The 15,637-nt window shown below is 47.4% G+C and overlaps 1 protein-coding gene across 6 annotated transcripts in view; it reads right to left on the bottom strand.

Annotated features, from left to right (window-relative positions):
- DLG5 (discs large MAGUK scaffold protein 5) overlaps positions 1-15,637 on the bottom strand; it is a 148,804-nt gene that overhangs the window by 117,915 nt on the left and 15,252 nt on the right. The gene's annotated exons all lie outside the window — the stretch shown is intronic.

The following is a 15,637-nucleotide window of genomic DNA, read 5'->3' as shown; positions in this document are numbered from 1 at the left end:
AGGAATGAAAGGCTGTAGCCCAAGTCCAGAAACTGGGATGCTGTGTCACTTGCTCACCCTCACTATAAAGGCTGGTGCCCACAAAGCCAGGAAAAGGTCAGGAAAAACCAGCCACGGATCTGAGACTTCCCACCCAGCCTGCTCCTGGCAAAGAAGTCTTAGAAGGAACCCCAGCCTGGGAAGAGACCTGGATCCTGGATCCAGCTCTGCCAGTGGCATGCCATGAAATCAAGACTGCGTCTCAAGACTGCTGTTTCTCATTCGTAAAAGAAGGAGTTTGGGCGAAGTGGTTTCTAAGATCCCTTCCAGCCATGGCACCCAACAATCATAGGCTGCTTAAGAAATGTAGGCCGGGCGTGGTGGCTCAGGCCTGTAATCCCAGCACTTTGGGGGGCCAAGGTGGGTGGATCACCTGAAGTCAGGAGTTTGAGATCAGCCTGACCAACATGATGAAACCCCGTCTCTACTAAAAATACCAAAAATGACCTGAGTGTGATGGCGCACGCCTGTAATCCCAGCTCCTGAGGCGGCTGAGACACAAGAATCTCTTGAACCCGGAAGGCAGAGGTTGAAGTGAGCTGAGACTGCGCCGCTGCACTCCACCCTGGAGTGCAGCCTGGGTGACAGAGCGAGATTCTGTCTGAAGGAAAAAAAAAAAAAAAAAAACATAAACAGGAAAAGAAGTTCTGGCCAGATGAGAAGAAAGGTTAGTTGGAGTGAGAATAGAGGTTACCATGAATACTGAAAAGGCCACTATATATATATATTTTTTTAAGAATTGATTTTATTGAGTGATCGATTGATTGAGACAGGGTCTTACTGTCCACCCAGGTTGGAGGGCAGTGGCCTGATCTCAGCTCATGCAAGCTATACCTCCCAGGTTCAAGGGATCCTCCCACCTCAGCCTCCCAAGTAACTGGGACCACAGGCATGCACCACTACGCCCAGCTAATTTTTGAATTTTTTGTAGAGATGGGGTCTCCCTATGTGGCTCAGGCAGGTCTCGAACTCCTGGGCTCAAGCAATTCGCCTGCCTCCCAAAGTGCTGGGATTATAGGTGTGAGCTACCATGCCCAGCCAGAATTAAATATTACTTCTTACGTTAAAATATGTAAATAGAATTAGATTTTGTTTCCTTTGTTTTGCTATCACCTTCCTCAGTATTGGCTGGAAAGATCTTTACTACATAGCAGATTGGCAATGGTCAAATGATGTACGGATTTAATCTGGGGACTCAGGGGCCATCTTAGAGCCCGGGAGGGACCATTCAGACAAGCAAACTGGCGTGGACTCTGAGGAAGAGGTCTGGGAACTGTCTGAGAGGCATGCCACATCTATAAAAATCCTGCGGGTGGGGAAAACACACCCTGGCTTGAGGCAGCCACCAGGGCAGCAGCTCTGAGTCAGAGGGGGCCATCTCAAATGGCACTGCTTTCCACCTGGGCAGCCTTGCAGCCCCCACGGTAGGCTGCATGTTAGCAGGAGCTTGTTTACGCATAAAAACGAATAGTTCTCTTATGCAATAGAGGGGTAAGGCAAACTAGTGATAACATTTTCTTTAAAAAAATAAATAAACAAACAGGTTGGGTGTGGCAGCTCACGTCTGTGATCCCAACACTTTAGGAGGCTGAGGAGGGAGGATCACTTAAGGCCAGGAGTTCAAGACCAGCCTGGGCAACACAGCAAGACCCCATCTCCATGAAAAAATTTTTTAAATTAGCTAATCATGATGGTGGGTACCTGTTGTCCTAGCTACTCAGAGAGGCTGAGGCAGGAGGATCACCTGAGCCCAGGAGTTCGAGATTACAATGAGCTAGGATCATGCCATCAATCATGACAGCATGGGCAACAGAGTAAGACCCTGTCTCTTAAAAAAAAAAAAAAAAAAAAAAAAAAAAGATACTTTTTCTATCTATTTATATCTATCTATCTATCAATTTATTTATAGAGATGGGGTGGGGTCTCACTACGTTGCCCACGCTAGAGTACAGTAGCTATTCAAAGGCATGATCCCACCACTGATCAGCATGAGAGTTTTTGACATGCTCCATTTCTGACCTGCTCCATTTCTGACTTCCTTAGGCAACCTGGTGGTCCCCTGCTCCCAGGAGGTCACCATACTGATGCCGAACCGGCCACCTGATTAGCATAGCAGCATAGCGCACTACAGCCCAGAACTCCTGGGCTCAAGCGATCCTCCCGCCTCAGCCTCCCAAGTAGCTAGGACTACAGGAACATGCCAGCACGCCCACAAGAATAATTTTTCAAAAAAAAAAGTAACTACTTCTCACTGCAATTGACTTTCTGATGGGATTTTCATTCTATTCCTCCCCACGTCACTGTCCAGAGTAACAGAGAGTGGTTGTTGCTCGCCACAAAGTGGCTATTTGTCTTTTTTAAAAGCACAGTTCATCCCAAGAGGAAACTTACAAAAGGAAGCAGGTGAAGACAAGAGTACCCAGTGAAAACACCATTAGCAGCCTCTGGCTCCAGCGGTGGCTCACCACCCCAGCTCAGCTCACACAAAGCAAGGTGAGGCTTTCAGGTGGTGCTTCCCTCTCCCACGTGGGGAGTATCTTAAATCAAAAGCAAGCAGACCAGTGGTTTTCAAACTGTGTTCTTGGAACTGTGAAGAACCCGAGGGAACCTTGTGGAGGAGTCTCAAGAAGGCCACAAGCTCAAGGGACAAGCTCCAAGCCTATACTCCCTCCCCATCAGTGCCTCTCTCATCTATTTTACAGATCTGGCTTTCACCTAAGAGTCCAATTAACAAAAAAGATCTCATGGCTAAAAAAAATAAAATAAAAACTTAGGTCATAAAGGACATTTACACTTTGTACGTGCTATTTCATTTAATTGTTTGCAACAGCCCTGTGAGGAAACCATGGCTAAACAGTTTTAGGATTGCAAGTGGCTACCTAGAACAGTCCATTCCAGAGCTGGATAGCACCAATCATTTTTCAAAGTTCTTCCTGAAACAACCGGCCTGGGCAAGGGGAGCAGCCAGGGATTTTAAAACAGACTTCAAAGACAACATCAACTATATGCAGTGTGAGGCCCTTGCTAAAACCCTGATTTTAACAAGCCACCAATAAAATGAATCTTTGAGACAAGCAAAACTGAGCATCACCCGGGCAACTTGATAACATTAAGAAATTATTATTAATGCCTCATCTCTTAGAGACACATTTTTAAGTATTTATAAGAAAAATGACATGCTGCCTGGGATTTTGTTGGGAGAGATGGGTGATCATTACATTATCCTCCCTGTTCTTCCACATGTGTGAAAGCCTTTTTCATTTTTCACTTTTTTAGAGCTGGGTCTGGTTCTGTCTCCCAGGCTGGAGCACAGTGGTACACTCATAGCTCACTGCAACCTCAAACTCTTGGGCTCAACCAATCCTCCCGCCTCAGCCTCCCGAATAGCTGGGGCTAAAGGTAGTGTCCCTTTGCCCAGCTAATTTTTTTTTTAATTTTTGTAGACACGTGGTTTTGCCGTGTTGCCCAGGCTGGTCTCGAACTCCTGGGCTCAAGGGATCCTCCTGCCTCGACCTCCTAAAGAGCTGGGATTACAGGTATAAGCCACCATGCCTAGCTCTTGAAAGTCTTTAATAGAATTTTAAAAGGAAGAAAGACAGGGAGGCAGAATGGTTCTTCCTTAAAATGAACTCAATTCCACCTCCAAGTAACTTCTGGCAATCAGCCCATGTTCAGCTTTCTGGGATCAAAAAGAATCAGGTCTTATCACATGCCCTGCACCATCTGAAAATGGGCAGCACCTAAGTCCCTCTAAGTCTCCTTTCCTCAAAAACAAACTCTTCCACCGGGCGCAGTGGCTCACGCCTGTAATCCCAGCATTTTGGGAGGCCGAGGCGGGCGGATCACGAGGTCAGGAGATCGAGACCATCCTGGCTAACACGGTGAAACCCCGTCTCTACTAAAAATACAAAAAATGAGCCGGGCGTGGTGGTGCGTGCCTGTAGTCCCAGCTACTTGGAGGCTGAGGCAGGAGAATGGTGTGAACCCGGGAGGCGGGGCTTGCAGTGAGCCAAGATAGTGTCACTGCACTCCAGCCTGGGCGACAAAGTGAGACTCCGTCTCAAAAAAAAAAACAAAAACAAAAAAAAAACAACTCTTCAAGGTCCTTTTGGAACTGAACTCCTCACAGGTCACAGCAATGCCCTCCTTAAAAATGTGGGCTCCAGGACAAAAGGATTGTGAAGGTGTGTTTTGAGCAGCCCAGAGAAGCATGGGCCTCCTCGTCCACTACAGGCCTCTGCCGTGGGCATCTCTCACTTGAACTCCAAGTATGGCCTATGCCCTGGGATGCCTCCTGATTCCATGCACGGGCTGTGAGTTTGTTCTCTACTCAGGGACAAGCTACCCCCAATTGCTCCAGAGGCGGCAGCAGCAGCTTGCTCCTGTCTCACCTAAATCATCTCCATCCTCACCAAAGCCCTGGTAGAATACTATTAGCCACTCTTCTACAGATGGGGAAGAGAAATCAGGCCCAGGAGGTTAAGCAACTTAAAGTCACAGAGCTTAGGAGTAAAGAGCAAAGATTTAAATCCCAGTCTGTGGGGGTCCCCAAGAATAGACTCATGACATTCAGATGTCTCTAGTCCTGCAGCCTTGCTCCCTGGCTCCAAACCCACCAAGAATGCCCCCTGGGTCACTCATCCATGTCCTTCTCCTCCCAGGAGTAACGTAACACTCTGAAAGCAGAGGTCACCTTCCCCGCCTCCCAGCCCAGCACCTTTCAGGGGCTCAGCAAAGACTTGCCCAAAACTTAACCAGTCCCAGATCTGCAGCCGCCAAACCACCAGGATGGCTCTCCACACATCCTTCCAAGGCTCTCCCAGAAACCCCAACTGTGGCCCAAAGCCCAGTTCTCTTCACTCATTTCTAGTCTCTAGAGCAACTAAAAGAACAATAAGCACAAAACCAGACTTCACTATTGGCAAACCCCATAGGGGAAACGGGACCAGAGAAGACACACATCTATAAAACAATGACTACTGGCCCCAGAATCACATGTGACTATTTCAGCTGGTATCAGAATTCAAAAGGCTAGGGGCTGAGCACAGTGACTCACACCTGTAAACGCAGCACTTTGGGAGGCTGAAGCAGGTGGATCACGAGGTCAGGAGTTCAAGACCAGCCTGGCCAAGATAGTGAAACCCCATTTCTCCTAAAAATACAAAAATTAGCCAGGTGCAGTGGCAGGCACCTGTAATCCCAGTTACTCGGGAGGCTGAGGCAGGAGAATTGCTTGAACCCGGGGAACGAAGGTTGCACTGAACTGAGATTACACCACTGCACTCCAGCCTGAGCAACAGAGTGAGATGCCGTCTCAAAAAAAAAAAAAAAAGGAAAGTTTAGGGTTTTGGTGCTCTGAATGAGAGGGCTAGGGGAAACGTAAAAAAATGATGGTATATGTTGATGTTCCAGTTTCATACATTAATGTTTTAATTTCCCAAAAATGTATTCCTCAGAACACTGATGTCACAAGATGCTCCGTGATAAAGGACTCTGTGGTTAAATCAGTTTGGGAAACACTGCCTAATAAAGCCACTCTAGTAGAGCCCCAAAGCACACTGGCTTAGCCCTCTCAAGGGGCCTGCAGAAAAGAACCTAGCACTGCCTGGATGCATTTGACCACAGAACCCTTTTAGGGCATAGCAGCACCAACATCCCAGCAAACTAGCAGTTAGAAGATGTTTCTTTGGGAAATGCTGATCTAGGCCTTTTGAAAGAAAGTCTCAATAGCCTTGTTATCCCGGATTTGAGACTGAAAAACCAAACCAATTCTGAACGGGATAAGGAGGAAGTATCCACAGAGCAGAAATAACGAACATACTTCAAGGCCTTTAGGGATGAAGATGTAAGTACTGAAAACACAAAGAAAATGTGTGAACATTCCTTGGCTGCCAGATATGAATACCACTAGGATTGTTTGGTTAACGTCTGGCCTTCAAAGAGTCACATGTAGGATGGGTGCGGTAGCTCATGTCAATAATGGATTGTTTGAGGCCAGGAGTTCGAGACCAGCCTGGGCAATATAGTGAGACCTTGTCTCTACTAAAAATAAAAAGAAATTAGCTGGGCATGGTGGCACATGCCTGTAGTACCAACTACTCAGGAGGCTGAGGTAGGAGGATTGCTTGAGCCCAGGAGGTTGAGGCTGCAGTAAGCCATGATCACGCCACTGCACTCAGCCCAAACAACAAAGCAAGACCCTGTCTCAAAAAGTAAGAGAGTCACAGATAACTACTGAACTGTCCTAAGACTTTCCAAACCATATCTGAAGGAAGAAAAAAAAATTTTTTTTTTTTTGTGAGAGAGTTTCGCTCTTGCTGCCCAGGCTAGAGTGCAATGGCACAATCTCAGCTAACTGCAGCCTCTGCCTCATGGATTCAAGCAATTCTCCTGCCTCAGCCTCCCAAGTAGCTGGGATTGCAGGCACACACCACCACACCCAGCTATTTTTTGTATTTTTAGTAGAGATGGGGTTTCATCATGTTGGCCAGGCTGGTCTCAAACTCCTGGCCTCAGGTGATCCACCCGCCTCGGCCTCCCAAAGTGCTGGGATTACAGACATGAGCCACTGCGCCTGGTCAAAAACAATTTTCAGAAGAAAAAAAGGAAAGAAAATGCTATCCACCCCCATGTCAGGGTGCTGTGAACAGTGTGGATTTTCTTAATTAAAACTCAAAGTAAGCAGTATGGTACCTTCTCAAAAAATTGAACATAGAATTACCATATGACCCAGCAAGTTCACTTCTGGGTATAAACCCAAAAGAGAAAGCAGGAACTCAAAGAGATATTTGTACACCCATGGTGTCATAGCAGCATTATTCACAATGGCCAAAAGATGAAGACAACTCAAGTATATCCATCAACAGGTAAAGAAAGAAATAAAATATAGAATATAATATATATAGGAATATTATTTGGCCTAATAAAGGAATTTTGACACATACTACAACATGGATGAACCTTGAGGACTTTATGCTTAGAGAAGTAAGCCAGTCACAAAAAGACAAATCTGTATTGACTTCACTCATAAAAGATATCTAAAGTAGTCAAATTCTTAGAAACAGACAACTTGTGAGGCCAAGGCGGCCAGATGGCTTGAACCCAGGAGTTCAAGACTAGCCTGGGCAACATGGCAAAGCCCCATCTCTGAAAAAAAAAATGCAAAAAATACAAAAACAAAAAATTAGCTGGGCATGGTGGCGGGTGCCTGTAGTCCCAGCTACTCGGGAGGCTGAGACTGGAGAATGGCGTGAACCTGGGAGGCGGAGCTTGCAGTGAGCCGAGATCGCTCCACTGCACTGCAGCCTGGACCACAGAACGAGACTCCATCTCAAAAAATAAAAAATAAATACAAAAAGGAGCTGGGTGTGGTGGCATGTGCCTGTAGTCCCTGCTACTCAGGAGGCTGAGGTGGGAAGATTGATTGAGCATGGGAGGTCGAGGCTGCAGTGAACCATGACTGTACCACTGCACTCCATGCACTCCAGCCTGAGCAACAGAGTGAGACCCCATCTCCAAAAAAAAAAAAAAAAAAAGAAGAGAGAGAGAGAGAAAGAAGGAAGGAAGGAAGGAAGGAAGGAAGGAAGGAAGGAAGGAAGGAAGGAAAGAAGGAAAGAAGGAAACGAACGAACAGACAGAAAGTATTCATATAATGGTGACTGTCAAGGCCTAGGAGGCCATGTAGAGTTATTATTCAAAAGGTAGAGTTTCGATTTTGCAAGATGAAAAACTTCTAGGGATGGATGGTGTTGATGTTTGCACAACAGTGTAAAAATACTTAATGCTAGCCGGTGCAGTGGCTCACGCCTGTAATCCCAGCACTTTGGGAGGCCAAGGCGGGCAGATCATTTGAAGAGAGGAGTTCAAGATCAGCCCGGCCAACATGGGGAAACCTTGTCTCTACTAAAAATACAAAAAAATTAGCCAGGCGTGGTGGCACATGCCCGTAGTCCCAGCCACTCGGGAGGCTGAGGCAGGAGAATTGCTGAAACTGGGGAGGCAGAGCTTGCAGTGAGCCGAGATCACGCTACTGTACTCCAGCCTGGGCGCCAGAGTGAGACTCCGTATCAAAAAAAAAAAAAGGTTTCAATGGTAAATTTCATGTTATGTAAATTATTATCACAATTTTGTTTAAATCCTCAAAGTAAATGGGTTATGAGCCTTTTTGAAGTGTGAAATGAACGTCAAGGTCAACAGTCAACTAGGAATTATCCACCAAGGGTTTAGAGGGATAGACTGCCAACATGGGACACTCCAACCATCTCTGTTTGGTTTAAAATGCTTCTGTAGCTCTTTTGTGGAATGCAGTCTCAAAAAGATCAATAGAGATATACAGTTCAGAGGTATGCAATCTATCCCAGGTAAAAGGCGAAAAAAAATCCAATTTCCCCCCAGCACAATCCCATTTAAGATTCTTCCCTGCTGAACACACATAGCATCCCTACTGCCCAGGCCAACACGCAGCTCAGCCCTCTTTCTCTACGTCTGCTACTTCTGTGGCTCACACCTTCCCAGGGTTTCAGGAAATGACTGTAGAGCCCCCTCACACAAGGCAGAACATACAGGTGGTTGAAATGAGGTGGGACAAAAAAAACTGAGACAATGGCCAGCAGCGGTGGCTCATGCCTATAATCTCAGCATTCTGGGAGGCTGAGGCAGGCGGATCACCTGAGGTCAGGAGTTCCGGACCAGCCTGGCCAAGATGGCAAAACCCCGCCTCTACTAAAAATACAAAAATTAGCTGGGGGTGGTGGTGCGTACCTGTAATCCCAGCTACTCAGGAAGCTGAGACAAGAGAATCACTTGAACCTGGGAGGCAGAGGTTTCAGTGAGCTGAGATTGCATCACTGCACTCCAGCCTGGGTGACAGAGTAAGGCTCCATCTCAAAAAAAAAAAAAAAAAAAAAAAAACTGAGACAAAATATTTATCCTACTCTGCTTACTTTTCCAGGAAATGGAAAGCCAGAGTATCAAAAACCACTCAACACTAACATTAAATCAGATTAACAGCAATCCTGATGTAGAGCTGGAAGGGCCCCCAAAATCGAGTCCAACCCAATCACCCAACCTCCTTGGACCAAATGGCACCTGGGAAGTGTTCAAAACCCCACAGGAATGAGCAAGTCCCTCGTCAATGCTCAACCTCTTCTGTTTTGACTGCTGAACTGGGGAAAAAAAAAAAAAAAAAAAAAACAAGCACCAGGAAGCTAAAAGGCTCTGCCAAGGTCAAGATTTTGCAGTTACGAGCAGATCTCCAGTTCAGGGCTTTTTTTTTTTTTTTTTTTTTTTTTAAGAAAAGTTCCTCAGTATTCTTTTGAGGGCATCAAGTTGACATTCAAATTCTATGTGTAGAAAGGGAATGACTCTCTACTCTTACAACAGCCAGTGTGGGTGCTCCACATGGCTCCTGGCAGCCAGCCCCACACCGCCAGTACCTGATGGGCAACCTTGGGGACTTCAGACATCAATGTCACACCACCTGCTTCCATCACAGACATACCGTGGGCGGTGATATCCATGTGTACATCTGGGGCTTGCTCAAGCCTTCCTCCTCTCCCACAGCCTCTGCCACCATGAGGTCACCACTTAGGAATCTGTATGTATATTTGAAGAGGATCTGGACAAGGATACATCATTCACTTTACACACAGCTGACTATTCATTCGTTCAACAAAAAGTTATTGCACACCCATCTTGTACCAGGCTCTATTCTGGGAATGAGGACTATAATAGCAAATTTGGTTCAGGGAGGACAGCTCTGACACCTGCTTGGCATAGTATACAAGGAGCTCCCACAGAACCTCAGAAACACCAGGAGATTCCCAGTTTTCTGGCTCTAAGGTTAGTTGCTGTCTACTACTCTCACTGTTGTGCTATATTGCTCAGGGTAACAAAATGCTCTTCCACTTTTCTTACCATGGATTGTCAAACAGCACAGTGAAGTAGTTAGTGTTTTCATTACTTTGTAGAGGAGATAAGCTCACAAGGATTAAAAACCTTGCTCAAGGTCTAAAACCTTGTAAAGTCTGATCATCACTACCTAGACCCACCGTCCCACTCCAGCAATGACGGCGTGTGCTAACTGTATTATCGCACAAAGGTGGCAATGCTTGGAGTGGACATTCATCTGCTCTTTTACCTGCGCAACATCGCTCCTGCTTGTCTTCCTTTACACAACTGCTCTGCCTCACTAAAAAACCCACATAGTATTGGAATGGGCTGCCAATCATAGTAGCCCATCATCTTACCCTGTGGTTCCACTGCTGGGCACAGGGCCAAAGCTGAGCCAGTCTTAGTCCTCTAGCCCTGGCCACAGTCACCGGGACTCACACAGACACATAACGCTGGCCAGACCAATCAGAATCCTCCCATGAGGTTTTCCTGGGCTGACTGGATAGAGCTCCCTTTCTTCCCTGGTCAGGGGCTGTGAACACGAACAGAGGGGCCTGAAGTCATGTTCAGACCCGTGGGAAAAGCCCACAGCATCGATCCAAGAGGTCAAATGTCCCAAAGGCCAGTTTCCACCATCCATCCAAAGGTTGTGGACTATTCTAAGTCAATACATTTCTCTTTTTCTACCTAAGATGGTCTGAGCTAAGTTTCTATCATTTTGCAATAAAGGTACCCTGAAATGATACAGATAAAATCTGCCCTTCACTTAGAAATCTCTTCTCACCCATTAATTTCAAATGCCTCTGCCACTTCCTCTCAAGTAACACAAAACAACCTAAATTAGCCATGCAGGGTGGCGTGTACCTGTAATCTCAGCTGCTAAGTAGGCTGAGGCAGGAGGATGGCTTGAGCTCAGGAGTTTGAGGCTGCAGTGAGCTATGATTGCACCACTGCACTCCACTGTGTCTAAAAAAATAAGTAAATAAACAAACAAAAGAACCAAAAGAAAAACTACAACAGCTGGAGCTTTTACTTATATCCCTTGCCCTGCTGACCCTCCAGGGTAGAGGGGATGAAGAAAAGGTGGCTGGTACCTGAAGGAAGTAGAGAGAGAACAAAAGGCCCAGGCAACCTCTACTGAATAATAAATAACCTACACCTGACAATCAGCACCCAACTGCACTAGTCCCACTGGAAAAGCCTGGCAGGGTTATTTCCTTGGGAGAAAAAAAAAAAAAAAAACTTCCAGCTCTAACTTCTGACAGTGTACAATGCCTAAATTCAAACCCCTCCTCAGCCTAGCCATCAAGGTCCTCCAGATTACCTCTGCATCCCCATCTCCGTTCCACCCAGAGCCAAGGCCAATGCCCTGCTCTGCTCAGGCTGGGTAAACACACGGCTCCTCTCTACAGCTCAGCCTCTGCTGCCCACACGTCCTCCCTCCATCCCTCCAGGCATTCAGAGCTTCGCTTCAACACCAAGTCCCAGCACATTCGCGAAGCTCTCCTCAGCTTCTGCAGCAGATACTGCGGGCTCCACTCTCTTAAGTTTGATGAAGCAAGTGAGTCAGTTCACCAAGAAAGTAAAGAGGAGGCACGGGAGGTGTGGGGAGTGGGAACGATAAGGAAACATTAGGCACTGAGCACGGGAGAGGTCCAGCGGGCACTCACCGAGTTCTGCCATTTCTGCCTCCCAAGAGAGGCCTGGTGGGAATGACTTGAGGAGTCCCACATTTAGATGGTAATGAAAGCCACTAGAGGTGAATGAGAGTATCTGGGGAAAGTATGTAGCATATTGAGCTTTTAATACAAGAAAAAGCCTATTTGTGCATCTGTATCAGTTGATCTGTCTCATAATGTCACTCTCATGAGTGTCCCATTCCCCCAACAAGGTGGCAAGCTACGGGCTAGAATTACATCCTGTGTACCCCGGCCCCTATCTATACCCCAGCCCCACCTGGTGACAGAGGCAGGCAGTGTAGCACCATTAGCCCATCTTACAGATGAAGATACTGAGGCTCACTCCAGGGGCATGGAGTTGAGAATCCTCAAGGGAAAAAACCCAGGTGTTTCCCTGAATCAAAGAGAAAAAACAAAGGACTGCATGGGGCTCCAAGTGACCACGCTAGACTCGGTTACTGGGAAAAACAAGAGACCCAACTGAGCCACTCAGAAGTAAACAATTCTGTCCTCCCCCTACCACCAGCTGGGGCAAAGGTGTTCACTTGTTCCCTACAGATCTACATATCAAATCCAGGACAAGACAAAGCTACGTAATTTCAGAGTCCCCCAGTGACTGGAAATGTCCTGAAGTTGTAGTGGGAAGGCCTAACCAGGGAACAGGAAAAACCACCCCTAGACAAGGAATCAGGAGCACTGGGCTTGGCCTTGACTCCGGCACTTTTCTGCACTGTGACTTCTTCCTTACAGACAGGGCCCTGGAACTAAATGACATGAAGATCATAAGACACCACTCATCTCCCTGGGGCTGCCACGGAGTCAATGAGATATGAAGATAGGACACAAAATCCTGACCACAACACTGTGTGCCTCCTAGTTGCTCCACACCCCCAGGCCTGAGCATGGTGGGTTATGAATGTTTGGGGATCTAACTCAGTAAGAGTTGCCCCGATGGGTTGGGTTTGCTCACCTGCCCACCAGCACCCAGGCATGTGTCCTCCCCAGTTTCCTTCCAGTTCCAGGCCCCACGTGGTAGGCTGCTGCCAATGCAGACTCCCTCAGCACCCAAGTGCCAGTGGGGGATGGGCACTCTGGACCAGGAGCCCACACAAGGTGTCCATCAAGGAAGCTCCAGAGAGACGGTGCCAAAGCAGCACCCATTGATGCTAAGGATCCTAGGGAGCCAGCTGGTTCCTCTCTCAGGCTCCGCAATGGCCTCGAACTGAGGCCAATTCACACCCAGAGCTGCCGCCCAGAGCACAGAGTGGAAATCACTCAGGAGTGGAAGGAGGCAGGACCAAGTGCTGGATTTTCCTGACTATGACTCCTCAAGGAAGAAGACTTCCATTCCTTCAGCCAGAGCCACTCTCATGCACTGAGCTTTGACCATAAGAAACACTTCCTAGCTAAAAGAAAAAAAAGCGAAAAACTGGAGACCTGTAACACAGCAATTCACCCTTCACAAAGGAGCCCCCCCACCCCCACCCCAGGGGCAGTGGCTCACTCCTGTAGTCCCAACACTTTTGGGAGGCAGAGGCAAGCAGATCGCTTGAACTCAGGAGTTCGAGACCATCCTGGACAACATGGAGAAACCCCATCTCTGCAAAATATACAAAAATTAGCTGGTGTGGTGGCATGTTCCTGTGGTCCCAGCTACTTGGGGGGGCTGAGGCAGGAGGATGGCTTGAGACTGGGAGGCGGAGGCTGCAGTGAGCCGAGACTGTGCCACTGCACTCCAGCCTGGGTGACACAGTGAGACCCTGTCTCAAAAAAAAAAAAAAAAAGCCCCCAACACGCCACTGTTTGCTGACACACCATGTCACCCTCTCCGCCAGGGGCTTCAGGTGGCATCTTGCCATACCAAATGCTGTACTAACTTTTTTCTTTCTTTTTCTTGAGACGGAGTCTTGCTCTGTCACCCAGGCTGGAATGCAGTGGCACCATGTCGGCTCACTGCAACCTCCACTTCCCAGAGTCAAGTGATTCTCCTGCTTCAGCCTCCCAAGTAGCTGGGACTACAGGCGCCCGCCACCACGCCCAGCTAATTTTTGTATTTTTAGTACAAATGGGGTTTCACCATGTTGGCCAGGCTGGTCTCGAACTCCTGGCCTTAAGTGATCTGCCTGCCTCAGCCTCCCAAAGTGCTGGGATTACAGGCATGAGCCACCACATCCAGCCAACTTTTTTTTAATGTATTAAATAAAATGAACTTAACTTCTCCTTGAAAATTATTTTTCTAAGGATTTCATGACCCTCTCCAAAGTCACAGAACTCTGCATTGTGGTAAAACTGGGGTCTGAAATCAATGCCTGAGGGGATAAAATCCAAACCCTAATCTCTGCCTTCCTTAGAGGTCACAACTAGCTCCTGGAACTTCAGCCCCATGAGGCCCCACATTCTCCACCAGGCACGGAAAGGATGAGACCTAATTAATGGCAATTGATCCATCAATCAATCTATTCTCAGAGATTAAGGTGAGCATTGATTCACATGCTTCCAAACGCAGACTTCTAGCCTGTACTCTTAACTTCTGTGCTTCCTAGGAAAGACTTCCAGAAACAGATCTTAACTTCTTCCTTCAGAGATAGATTAGATACACAGATACAATTAAAAACAAATATTACTTTGTTGGGATCCCCTCTGTCCTTGTCCTCATGGCCACATCTGACAGTCCCTTCCTAGCATCTCCCAAAGCACTATCCCAGGAAAGGATTAGGTTTGCCCAGCAACTCTGACATGACCACAACTGGGGGGAAAGAATGCAGGTTTGACGGACAGAGATGCAAGTCAGAAGCTCAAAGTGGAGACAGGAGGACCACCAATGAAATGACCTGCTGTGTGGCCAGCAGTTTAGTCTCTCTGCCAGTTTCCTGCAGCTATAAAAAGTGAGGTTAAGATGGCCAATATAAGAGAGCTGTTACCAGGAACGGCTTATAAAATCATTCCCTTAATAAGTGGAGCTTTTAACAGTCAAATAAACGGGTCCCATCAGCCTTTGACCTTCAAGTTGCTAAGGGCAATTTCTCAGCCCTCTCGGTTCACTTGTTTTTCTTTTATACATATATCTTTATTTATTTTTACTGTACCTATCGATTCACTGTTAAAACAAGGACAAGACCTAGAAAGATGGCACTTTGTTTCCTGGCTCTGAACAAGTTCAAACAATAGGTTATAATTCAAAATTCCTGGTCCCCAATACTTTCTGGGCATTTTAACCACTCCAAGTCAGAGTCTTCTCTCTGGCAAAGAATAACAGAAAGCTCACATAGTGGCAACGACAATTGAACGTGACAAGGCAGAGTGCCTGCCACAATAATAGATGCCCAATAAATGCTTGTTCTCTTCCTCCCTCAGTGCCATGTCTTCTTCCTCCAGCTGCCTTGTCTGAAAGGCTGGCTCCACACTCCGCGACCAGACCAGGACAAGCCTACCACTTGTCAGAAACTCCCGCCAGTATCCGTTCTTGCCCCGAAACACACACTTACAAATCAGTCATCCCCAAGACCAAGGACACAGGGGTTCCAAAAGGCACCCCCAAGGGAACCAGTCACCAGCCTTCCTCCTTAAGCAGCTCGGTGCTCTCAGGGAGGGAACTTAGCCCCAACAGCCACTACTAGGATTTTCCCATGGTGCAATGCAACTTCCCCAACTTTTCAGGGCCCACAGTTTCCAAAGAAACCCAGGCAGGCATTGTGCACAATCAGCCACAAGTCCGGGCGAGACTGGGCTCTGAGCAGAGAAAAGGGAGCTGGGACAGCCAGAAAATGAAAAGGCAGCGGTGGCCCCGGCACAGGATGGCAGGCACCAAAATTTAAGAGTATGGGTCCTGGCCCAGGTCCCATTCTTTTAGACGTTATCCTTGGTTAAAGGCTAGCACAGGGTCCCAGAAGACTAGCGGGTGGTTAGGAGCCTCACAAAAGGGACTGATGAACATCCTTCGAGGTACCCCCTACCCGCTACTGGACCTGGTGGCCCCCGGGGACCCTGCCGCCGAGGCACCTGAGGGTGAAGGCCTTCAGCTGGGGGCA

The sequence above is a fragment of the Macaca fascicularis genome, chromosome 9 (assembly GCF_037993035.2).
Source record: "Macaca fascicularis isolate 582-1 chromosome 9, T2T-MFA8v1.1".
Lineage (NCBI taxonomy): Eukaryota > Metazoa > Chordata > Mammalia > Primates > Cercopithecidae > Macaca > Macaca fascicularis.
The sequence above is the reverse complement of the archived record's forward strand: the minus strand, read 5'-3'. Positions and strand labels throughout refer to the sequence as shown.